We start from the raw sequence: 12,716 nt of genomic DNA on the forward strand, positions 1-12,716 counted from the left end.
CACAATATTATCAAACTAAAAAAGAAAGAAATCTCGAGTGACCATATTAATACATGCAAATATTATTATCCCAGTACATATAGAAAAATACATTGAAATTCTACACCCTTTCTTGATGTTAAAAAAAATTCTGCAAGTTATCCATAAAAAAACCCACACCCTCAACCTGATAATGGACACCTGTGAAGAATCTACAGCTAATAGGATACTGAAATTGAAAAAGTAGACACTTTCTCCCTTCCCTTAAGATCAGGAATAAGCCAGAATATCCACCCTGGAAACTTCTATTCAACATTGTACTAGAGGCATACTGGACATGATGAGGAATGATAAAGCAACAAAAGGCATACAGATTGGAAACAGATATTTTATTCCCAGACAAGATGATCATCTCTGTAGAAGATCATATGAGAGCTACAAAAAGATACTAGAAGTAATAAGTGATTTTAGCAAGCTTGCAGGATACCAGGTCAATATATAAAAATCTATTGCATCCTGCCAACAAACAAAGGGAAATTTTAAATTTTCAAAAGCATCAAATAATATACAAAACTTAGGAATAAATTTGATAAATTATGTGGAAGACACATACACAATATTGCTGAGAGAAATTTTAAAAGACCTAACTAAATAGAGACATATACCATATTTATGGTTCAGAAGGTTTAGTTTTGTTAAGGTATCACTTTTCTACAAATTGATCTATACAATCATCACAATCATGACAAAAATTCAATCAGGATTCTTTCTAGATATTGACAAGTTTATTCTAAAATTTATATGGTAATTCAAAGGATTTATAAGTGCCAAAACTACTGGATGAAGAGCAAAAAACAAAACATCTGGTTTTAAGATTCATTGTAAAGGTATAATAAACAAGACAATGTAGTACTGGTATAAAGACAGACATGTTATCAGTGGAAGATAATAGAGTCCATAAATAGACCAACACATAGAGTTATCTGATTTTGACAATGGGGAAATCTTTTTAAACTATGATACTGAAGCAATGGGATGACTATGTGCAAAAAATTGGACCTCAGCCTGTATCTCAGTTGAGGTTGAAAACTTACTATTACAAGCACCAATGTTTGGGGTGCTGCATTTTTCTCCTACCGTGGACATTATGGAATTGGAGAAATCAGATGTTTGGAGGTACACAGAGCTGAGACTAAATAGTGCAGACATGATATTTGGAGGGCAGGTGAAGATGCAATCAGTGTTAATAAATGTACCCCCAAGATCTTGTCTGGACAAGGAAGAAAATGATTAGAAAAGGAGTTTGACAGATGGAAGAACATACCATGTTCATGGATTGGTAGAATCAACATTAAAATGTCCATACTACCCAAAGCAATCTATAAATTCAACGCACTTCCCATTAAAATACCAACGGCATATTTCACAGATCTAGAACAAACTCTCCAAAAGCTCATCTGGAATAAAAAAAGACCCCGAATAGCTGCAGCGATCTTGAGAAAGAACAAAGTAGGTGGGAATCTCAATACCAGATATCAAGCTGTATTACAAAGCCACTGTTCTCAAAACTGCCTGGTACTGGCACAAGAACAGACATATAGATCAATGGAATAGAATAGAGAGCCCAGAAATCAGCACAAACCAATATGCTCAATTAATATTTGACAAAGGAGGCAAGAACATACAATGGAGCCAAGATATTCTCTTCAATAAGTGGTATTGGGAAAATTGGACAGATAGATGCAAGAAAATGAAACTAGACCACCAACTTACACCATACACAAAAATAAACTCAAAATGGATAAAGGACTTAAATGTACGACGAGAAACCATAAAAATTCTAGAAAAATCCAAAGGTAACAAAATCTCAGACATATGCCGAAGCAATTTCTTCACTGATACAGCTCCTAGGGCACTTGAAACTAAAGAGAAAATGAACAAATGGTACTACATCAAAATAAAAAGCTTCTGCACAGCAAAAGAAACCGTCAACAAAACAACAAGAAAGCCCACTGCGTGGGAAAACATATTTGCCAATGTCATATCTGATAAGGGCCTAATCTCCAAAATTTATAGGGGACTCATACAACTTAACAAAAGGAAGATAAACAATCCAATAAAATAAATGGGCAACAGAATGGAATCAGTAAGCTAGGCAAGCCATTCTTGACAGTGACTGCATTCCCTATCCCCATAACTTTCAAACCACATCCTATTTTCACATGCAATGGAGAACAGTAACACTGCACAGTGGAGTTTGTGTAGGGGGGCTGGTGAAGTCATAAGAGTGACTCCTCTCAGGTTAATGGGCACCTAGGCATGGGAGACTGAAAGTCACTTAAATGTTAGACTCTTAGTTCACATGAGAAAAGCTTTCTCTTCCCTTAACCCCCCAATCCAGCTCAATCTCTAATCTTCAAGTCTCTCTGGTCAACAAAACCTCTACTCCTACTCTTCCCATCCACAACTATTTTTTTCCATCCTGCTCCTCCATTTAGGAAGAGCTTTCTGCCTGCCCCAAATAGCTTCTCTTTTTCATGGATGCCTCCTTCCTTCCACTTCCACTCCTACTCCCCAAACCAGACAATAGCATCCACACTGTACATCATTCATCTACCTTTTGTGGGCTGGATGCCCTTGAATTAAATTTTGAGATGATCCTCTTTAGAGATCACTTTGTTGACTAGGCACAACCTTCCACCATTGCAGTGTCTTTGAAAAAAATTAAGCCCCCACTTCAGACCTTCTCATTCTAAAAATAAGGTAAGGCTTGATTTTAGAATCCAATCCCTTATTTCCATAGAAAACATCTTGACTCCTTGCACACCATTCATATGTTCCTGAGGTATGCACGGAGGTCTACTTCATCTATAGAATTTAAAAGTCCATATTTTAAAGGCCAGGGACATTTTCTTGTATATTTATAAAACTAGCATTGAAACACAGTAATAGGCCCCTTAAATTTATAAATATTTTTCTATTAACTTTGACCTCAAGATTCACAATCTTGACTCACTGATGTGGTTAATGCCACACAGTTTTCATTACAAGTACTCTATTTTGTTTTCATTATTTTTTCTCTCTATTTCAAATCTCCAATCCCATCTCCCTTTTGCCCCATAGGCATACACTCTAATATACTTAATAGACATCCTTTTAATCCACCACTGATACATGTGTGATCTTGAAATTTCATAGTGTTTTTGCATAAATTTAGATGTATTGTTATGGTTTAAATGTCTGTGTCCCTCCAAAATTCATTTGTTGAAGCCCTAAATCCTAAAGATTTTGCAGGTGGGCATGGGGACCTTTGGAAAGTAATTAGAATTATATGAGATCAGGACAGTAGGAACCTCATGATGAGATTAGTACTCATAAAAAGAAACACCAGATAACTTGTTTCCTCTCTCTCTGCCACATGAAGACACAGTGAGAAAATAGCCATCTGTAACTCAGGAATTTAGCCCTTACCTCACCAGAAAGTCACCATGCTGTCACTCTGATCTTGAACTTCCAGCCTCCAGAACTGTGAGAAAATAACTGTCTGTTGTTTAAGCCACCCAGTCGATGGTATAAAGCAGCCTGAGCTGACTAAGGCATGTATCTAGATTATTAGTCCTGATGGTAGATGGTATTCTTATCATGTGCATACTCTTACCCTAACTGTAATCCTACCCACTAGTTTTTGGTTGTTTCATTACTATCATAAAAAATGATTCCATAAATATCCTTACACATGTCCCTTAATGAATGTATTCCAGAAGTATAAACTTGGTTATAGGGTTTATTTATATTTAATTTCATTATGCACCTCTAGGTAACTCTCCAGAGTAATTATATCAGTTCACATTTCTACCCAAAGTACATGAAAATATATGATTTCCTATATCATCACCGGCTCATAGTCTTATCTGACTTTCTAATCTTGCCAATTTAACTATGTGTCAAACAATATCTCATAGTTTTCAAATTCACATTTATCTGAGTACTACTGCAATTGTACATTTTTCAAATATCAGATTTCCTATTTTGTGAAGTGCCAATTCAAACATGCTGTTCATTTTCTACTGAGTAGATTTTTTCTTGTTTATACATTTTGAAAGATTTATATGTCATTAATAATTCTATATACTTTAAAAATGGATATGAGGCAGATTAATATAAAAAGTCAGAGAAATAGTAGGAGTTCCTTACCTATTTTGGATACTAATTCCTTATCATATATATATGGTTGGCAAATATTTTCTCCCAGTCTATGGGTTTTCTTTTCATTCTATTGATTGTTTCCTTTGTTTCTAAGCTTTTTAGTTTGATGTAGTCCTCACTTATCTACTTGTGCTTTTGTTACCTGTGGTTTTGTTGTCATATTCAAGAAATCATTATTAGGACCAATGTCAAGAAACTTTCCCCCTATGTTTTCTTCTAAGAGTTTCACAAATAGGCATTGAAATATTTATTAAGAAGTTAGAACTTATATTAAGTGTTCTTGCCATAAAAAGGGGGAACACAAGGAACCTTTTATTTATTTTAGTTTTTAAAATATATTTTTATTGATTTCAGAGAGGAAGAGAGGAGAGAGAGATAGAAACATCAATAATGAGAATCATTGACCAGCTGCCTCCTGCACGCCCTCTACTGGGGATCAAGCCTGCAACCCAGGCATGTGCCTTTGACTGGAATCAAACCCGGGACCCTTTAGTCTTCAGCCCAACGCTCTATCCACTGAGCCAAACCAGACATGGCTCAAGAAAACTTTTAAATGCAATGAATATATTTATTACCTTGATTGTGGTGATGACTTCACAGGTGTTATGCATGTGTCCAAACTCATTGAATTGTATACATTAAATATGTGCCATTTTTATATAAATTATGCCTCAATAATGCTGCTTTGTAGAAAAGGTAGAGAATTGTAGGAGAAACCAAAATGGTGGCATAGGTAAACACCGGAGTTAGCTGCCTTGAACAACCACTTCAAAAATACAACTAAAAGATGGAATGGGCATCATCCAGAACCACAGGAAGGCTGGCTGAGTGGAAATTCCACAGCTAGAAGGAAAGAGAAAAGCATACCGAAACTCAGAGGAGGAGCAGTGCGGAAGTAAAATACTAAGGTGCGGAGGTGCATGCGGAGAGGGCTGGCGGCTGAGGGCACAGTTGTCCTTTTCAATCGGGAGGGAGTCTCGGGCTCTGAGCTCCAGTTCTGGGTGAGTCTCTAGGAACCCAGACTCATACGGGAGAAGCAGGACTGTCTGGTAGCAGTCGGAACTTGAGGGCAGCTTTCTCTCGGAGGGGCTGGCAGGGATTTCCAGGATACTGAGACGCCATAACTGCTAGCCCCACCCTGTTGATCCCATGGGACCCGCCCAGCCCAAGCCCTGCAGGGAAGCTTTTGCTGGATAGCCTCAGGCAAAGGCTAGATTAGCACCTTCCTAGAGATCCAGGAGCCAGGAAACCCAGAGGTCAGAGTGGGACCATCCAGTTTGCAGCTCCGTGGAACCATAAAAGACACACTCAGGGGGCAGACTCAGTGAGCACCAAAGCCCCATTGAAGCAAGTCTTGTCCCAGAGGGGTGTCTCCAGCACAGAAGTTCTCCCACTGTAGACACAGCTGATTCTCACAGCCAATTGGCCTGGAGGTCAATTTCTCTCAGTGATATCAACAACAATCAAGGCTTACCTACAACAAGACTGTGCACAAAGACCACAAGCGGGTGCACCAAGAGTGTCCTCCTCAGGTAATTGGGGAGGCTGAACCACTGGGCCCTAGAGGACACTTAGCACAGAAAACCACTTTATCAACACAGGGAAGCATAAAAAATGCAGAGACAAAGAAAAAGGACACAAATGACAGAAATGGAGGAAAGCAAACTACTGGATATAGAGTTCAAAACCACACTTTTAAGGTATTTCAAGAATTTTCTAGAAACTGCTGATAAACTTAATGAGATCTACAAGAAATCTAATGAGACCGTTGAGGTTGTGATAAAGGACCAACTAGAAATTAAGCATACACTGACTGAAATGAAGAATATTATACAGAATCCCAACAGTAGACTAGAGGATCGCAAGAATCAAGTCAACGATCTGAAATACAAAGAAGCAAAAAACACCCAACCGGAAAAGCAAAATGAAAAAGGAATCCAAAAATATGAAGATAGTGTAAGGAGCCTCTGGGACAGCTTCAAGCGTATCAACATCCGAATTATAGGGGTGCCAGAAGAAGAGAGAGAGCAAGATATTGAAAACCTATTTGAAGAAATAATGACAGAAAACTTCCTCTACCTGGTGAAAGAAATAGACTTACAAGTCCAGGAAGCGCAGAGAACCCCAAACAAAAGCAATCCAAAGAGGACCATACCAAGACACATCATAATTAAAATGCCAAGAGCAAAAGACAAAGAGAGAATCTTAAAAGCAGCAAGAGAAAGAAACTCAGTTACCTACAAGGGAGTACCCATATGACTGTCAGCTGATTTCTCAACAGAAACTTTGCAGGCCAGAAGGGAGTGGCAAGAAACATTCAAAGTGATGAATACCAAGAACCTACAACCAAGATTACTTTATCCAGCAAAGCTATCATTCAGAATTGAAGGTCAGATAAAGAGCTTCACAGATAAGAAAAAGCTAAAGTTCATCACCACCAAGCCAGTATTATATGAAATGCTGAAAGGTGTCCTTTAAGAAGAGGAAGAAGGAGAAAAAGATAAAGATACAAATTATGAACAACAAATACTCATCTATCAACGAGTGAACCTGAAAATCAAGTGAATAATCTGATGAACAGAATGAACTGGTGATTATAATAGAATCAGGGGCATAGAAAGCGAGTGGACTGGCTATTCTTATGCGGGAAGAGACTGGACAAAAATCGTACACCTATGGATGAGGATAGTGGGTGGGGAGTGAGGGAGGAGGGTGGGGTGGGGACTGGGTGGAGGGGAGTTATGGGGGGGGAAAGAGGAACAAATGTAATAATCTGAACAATAAAGGTTTAGTTAAAAAAAAATTAAAAGAAAAAAAATAAAGAAAAAGTAGAGAAAAACAGGACCAAGAGTGAAATAGTTACCTCTACCTAACATAACTCTGAGTATCCTGGCAGCCATGAAAAAAAGAAAAAGATGCTTCATTTATTCAACAAATGTTTTATGTTGAAGCTTTAAGTTTTAAAATTTCCTTGGTCTCTTGGAAGAGTCTGAAGATAAAAAATAAATATGGTTTTGAGGCAGTAATCTGACTAAATCAAGACTGTAAAATACAATCATCAGAGCAACATTAGAAAAAAATATTCTCGGGTACTGAATCATCTCACTAATCATCATATCTGCAAAATGCTTTTGAGACACTTGCTTAGGTATGAAAAATATTTTCAAGGCATATTGATTTTTAAATATATTTTTTAAAAACATTTGAACAGTGGGATGCAGAATGCATAAAAACGTTTTGAAAATGTTTTCTCTAAACACTGTGATGCTAAACAGTGTTTAAAGAAGTTTGATTTCCAAATGTTGATTTTAAATGCCCATGAAAATTGTACTCCTCAGTGACAATTACGTCTTCTGCTGCTAGACTGAGGCCAGCATACCAGGGCTCTGAAGGAATACTGCCCAGACAGCCTTCCACAAGGGCAACTCAGTTGGGGACCTGGGTCTCTAAGAGTTAAGCCTTATGAACAAAAAAAGAGCATACTAGAGTTTCACAGAAATAATATATAGACCAATGGTCACTGGTAGTGTGTTATGTGTCTACTAAAGAAAAGTAGAGGAGTAAACAAAGAAGTGGCCCTTTCAGCTTCAATAGTCAGTCACATTGGGGGCTCTACTACCTGATCATTTGGAGAAGGTGAGGATTTACAAACCACTCCGTTAAGCCTGGTCAACTGATACTTCTGGATCTTTATGAAACCTAGTGTTGCAAAACAGAAAAAAACCTTAGCAAATATGGTAGTGTAAATTTATACTATATTCCCAGCCCTCTGGCAGGCACTTGACATATATTGTGTTTAATATTCTCAGCAATCCCATGAGGTAAGTAATAGTATTATTCCCATTCTATAGATGAAGAAACCGAGGTTTAGAGACATTATGTGACATCCTCAAGGCCACAGAGCTGGTAAGTAGAGAAACTGGAAAGTGAACTGAAGTCCTAAAACTCCAAAACCTATACTTTTAACCATTTCACTATATTGCCTGACTCTTCTCCAACTACCAGTGAGGTTCGTAATTAATATTATTGCATTCATTATATTAATAGTATCTAATATTAATACAGTGGGGCCTTGACTTACTAGTATCCCGACTAACGAGTTTTTCGAGATACGAGCCATCTCTCGGCCGATTTTTTGCTTTGAGTTACGAGCTAAAATTCGGGTTACAAGCCAGCTTCAGATACCCCACCACTAGTTGGCACAGCGAACATCACAGTGAACGTCACAACATCAGCCCAGCATCACATGTCTCACTCGTTCCCTTTTGATTTGACATACGAGTAATTTGAGTTACGAGCAATGTCACGGAACGAATTAAACTCGTAAGTCAAAGCCCCACTGTATTGTCCTTTACTACGTACCAAGCACTTTACATCCTTGTCTCCTAACTAGATTATAAGCTCCTTAAGGATATGAACTGTCCCCTTTCTTTACATCTCTTATATACCAACTAGAGGCCCAGTGCATGAAAATTCATGCACTGGAGGGGGATCCCTCAGCCTGGCCTGCCCTGCCCCCTCTCACAGTATGAGAACCCTCAGGGGCAGGAGGCGGCCCAGCAATCAGGGGAAGGTGACATTCCATCACACCTCTCTTGCTGCCACTGCCGGCAGCGTAAGACTTGGCTTGCCCTGGTTACCTGAGCCTCCAGTGGCCCAGCCGCCATCTGAGGCTTGCCTGCACCTTGGGCCAGCCCTGGGTGGCTGGGGGACTGAGAGGACTGGGGGTCTCTGGAGGCAAGCACTTGGAGTGGCCAGGCCCGCCTGGGGGCAGGCCCAGCCTTGCTGCATGCCTGCCACCCCAGCGGGGCTGAGGGGACTGGGCGCTGCCATCTTTGAGGTCTTTGAGGGTGTGGCAGTCAATTAGCATATTCCCTCCTTATTGACTGTGGGTGCCGCCATCTTTGAGGGTGGGGTAGTCAATTAGCATATTTCCTCCTTATTGGCTGTGGACGCCACAATCTTTGAGGGTGGGGCAGACAATTAGCATATTCCCTTCTTATTGGCTGTGGGTGCCACCATCTTTGTGACAATGTGAGGGTCAATTAGCATATTCCCACTTTATTAGATAGGATAGTGCCTAGTACAGTTCTAGGTTTGAAGGAAAGGACTGATATTTATTCAGTACACAATATGTCCCAGCCACTATCTTGAGCATTTTTTTTTAATATATTTTATTGATTTTTTTTTTTACAGAGAGGAAGGGAGAGGGATAGAGAGTTAGAAACATCGATGAGAGAGAAACATCGATCAGCTGCCTCCTGCACACTCCCCACTGGGGATGCGCCCGCAACCAAGGTACATGCCCTTGACCAGAATCGAACCTGGGACCCTTGAGTCCACAGGCCGACGCTCTATCCACTGAGCCAAACCAGTCAGGGCTATCTTGAGCATTTTATAATGCTTTACGTCATTAAATCTTTACACCCCTATGATGTAAGTGGCATTAGTGTTCCTGTTATATAGATGAGGAAACCGAGGCTTAAAGAGTTTAAATAACTTGCTCAGAAAGAAGCCAGATACAAAAGAATGCATTACGTATAATTCCATTTACATGAATATTAAAAATAGGCAAAACCACTCTATGTTGATAGTGATTATAATAGTAGCTATTTCTCCAGAAGGTACTGATTGTGAAGGGGCATAAGGGAGCCTCCTAGAACATATTGATCTGAAGAATGCTTGCACATGTGTGTGCATCTGTAAAAATTCATCAGGTTGTACACTTTAATATTGATGCACACTTTTGTGCATAAATTGTACCTCAATTAAGAATAAGCAGTAACTTTAAAAAGTTAATTCCTTAGAGTACCATGATTAGTAAATGGGAAAGCAGCTGAAATTTGAACCCAGGTCCATATGCTTCAACTCTCATGGCTCCAAACTCCCTGACTCCTCTCACTTCTTTCATTTTTATAAGTGTCAGCTTGATTCTTCTCTAGATAGTTTTTACTTCTCTTCACAATTTCCCTAGCTGATTTTTAACTGTAAGAACAGGATCCATTCAATACCCCACCCTTCAGTGCCCTCCATACCCCTAACTCAACAAAATAGCTTCCTTTTAATCAAGGAACCACATTTTAAATCTCATGATGTCAATAAATCAAACAGAGGCATTCAGCAAATGAACTATAGTAATTAAAAGCTGGTGATGTTGAAATAATTCTTCTGCTTACCTTATAATGCCTGGAAAGTTTGCAACCATACACTGGAAGCAATAATAAACACCTTTAATGTAGTTAATCTAGTCAAATTACCTATATTTTTACTGGTAACATATTCTCCACAAGCCATTTTGTTGGGTTCAGTGAAGACTACAAGATGACAATGACAGAGGCCCTGTGGAACTCTAAGTCAAGGGGAGAAGGATATACAGAGGGAGCTCTGCTCTGCCAGAGGTAGAATGCTCATTTCAGTATTGCACAGTTTCCATGGGAGTTGAGAGGAAGATGCTTCTTTTTTTTTTTTTTTTTTTTTTTTGGAGTTCTATACTTGAAACCTGTATAGTGTTTTTTTTAATTTAAATTCTTTATTGTTTAAAGTATTACATATGTCTCCTTCCCTTCCTCATTGACCTCTCCCTGGCCATTCCATCCCACCCCAGCACATGCCTTCACCTCCCTGTTGTCTATGTCCATGGGTTATACTTATATGCATGCATACAAGTCCTTTGGTTGATCTCTTACCCCTCTTCCTTGTCTTCCCTCTGAGGTTAGATGGTCTGTTTGATGCTTCTCTGTCTCTGGATCTATTTTTGTTCATCACTTTATGTTGCTCATTATATTACACAAATGAGTGAGATCATGTGACATTTACCTTTCTCCAACTGGCTTATTTCACTTAGCATAATGCTCTCCTGGTCCATCCATGCTGTTGCAAATGGTAAGAATTCCTTCTTTTTTACAGCAGCTTAGTATTCCATTGTGTAGATGTAGCACCATTTTTTTAATCCACTCATCTGCTTATGGACACTTACGCTGTTTCCATATCTTAGATATTGTAAATTGTGCTGCTAAGAAGAAAGGGGTGCATATGTCCTTTCTGATTGGTGTTTCTGATTTCTTGGGATACATTCCTAGAAGTAAAATTACTGGGTCAAATGGGAGTTCCATTTTTAATTTTTTTAGGAAACTCCATACTGTTCTCCACAATGCCTGCACCAGTCTGCATTCCCACCAGCAGTTCAAGAGGGTTCCTTTTTCTCCACATTCTCACCAGCACTTGTTTGTCGATTTGTTGATGATAGCCATTCTGACAGGTGTATCTCATTGTCGTTTTGATTTGCATCTCTTGGATGATTAGTGACTTTGAGCATGTTTTCATATGTCTCTTGGCTTCCTGTATGTCCTTTTTCGAAAAGTGTCTATTTAGGTCCTTTGCCCGTGTTTTGTTTGGATTGTTTATCTTCCTTTTGTTAAGTTGTATGAGTTCCCTATAAATTTGGGAGATTAAACCCTTATCGGAGATAACATTGGCAAACATGTTCTCCCATGCACTGGGCTTTCTTGTTGTTTTGTTAATGGCTTGTTTTGCTGTACAGAATCTTTTAATTTTTAAAATTATTTTTCCTTTATTGATTAAGGTATTACATATGTGTCCTTATTGCCCCATTTCCCCCACCCCCACTCATGCCTTCACCCCTCTGTTGTTTGTGTCCATTGGTTAGGCCTATATGCATGCATACAGGTCCTTTGGTTGATCTCTCCCCCTTACCCCCACCGTCCCCTATCTTCCCTCTGAGGTCTGACGGTCTGATCGATGCTTCTCTATCTCTGGATCTGTTTTTGTTCATCAGTTTGTTGTTCATTATATTCTATAAATGAGTGAGATCATGTGATATTTATCTTTCTCTGACTGGCTTATTTCGCTTAGCATAATGCTCTCCAGTTCCATCCATGCTGTTGCAAATGGTAAGAATTCCTTCTTTTTCCCCGCAGTGTAGTATTCCATTGTGTATATGTACCACAGTTTTTTAATCCACTCATCTACTGATGGGTACTTAGGCTGTTTCCAAATCTTAGCTATGGTAAATTGTGCCTCTATGAACATAGGGGTGCATATATCCTTTCTGAGAATCTTTTTATTTTGATGTAGTCCCATTTGTTTATTTTCTTCTTGGTTTTCATTGTCCTATGAGTTGTATCAGAAAAGATATTGCTACAACATATGTCTGATTTTGGTTCCTATGGATTCTTCTAAGATTTTTATGGTTTCCCATCTTACGTTTAAGTCCTTTATCCATTTTGAGTTTATTTTTGTGTGTGGTATAAGTTGGTGGTCTAGTTTCATTTTTTTTCCATGCATCTGTCCAATTTTCCCAACACCATTTATTGAAGAGACTGTCTTGACTCCATTGTATGCTCTTGCCTCCTTTGTCAAATATTAATTGAGCATAAAGGCTTGGGTTGATTTCTGGGTTCTCTGTTTGGTTCCATTGATCTATATGTCTGTTCTTGTGCCACTACCTCGCAGTTCTGAGAACAGTGGCTTTGTAATATTGCTTGATATCTGTTATTGTCATCTCTCCAACT

The sequence above is a fragment of the Myotis daubentonii genome, chromosome X, assembly GCF_963259705.1.
Source record: "Myotis daubentonii chromosome X, mMyoDau2.1, whole genome shotgun sequence".
Classification (NCBI taxonomy): domain Eukaryota; kingdom Metazoa; phylum Chordata; class Mammalia; order Chiroptera; family Vespertilionidae; genus Myotis; species Myotis daubentonii.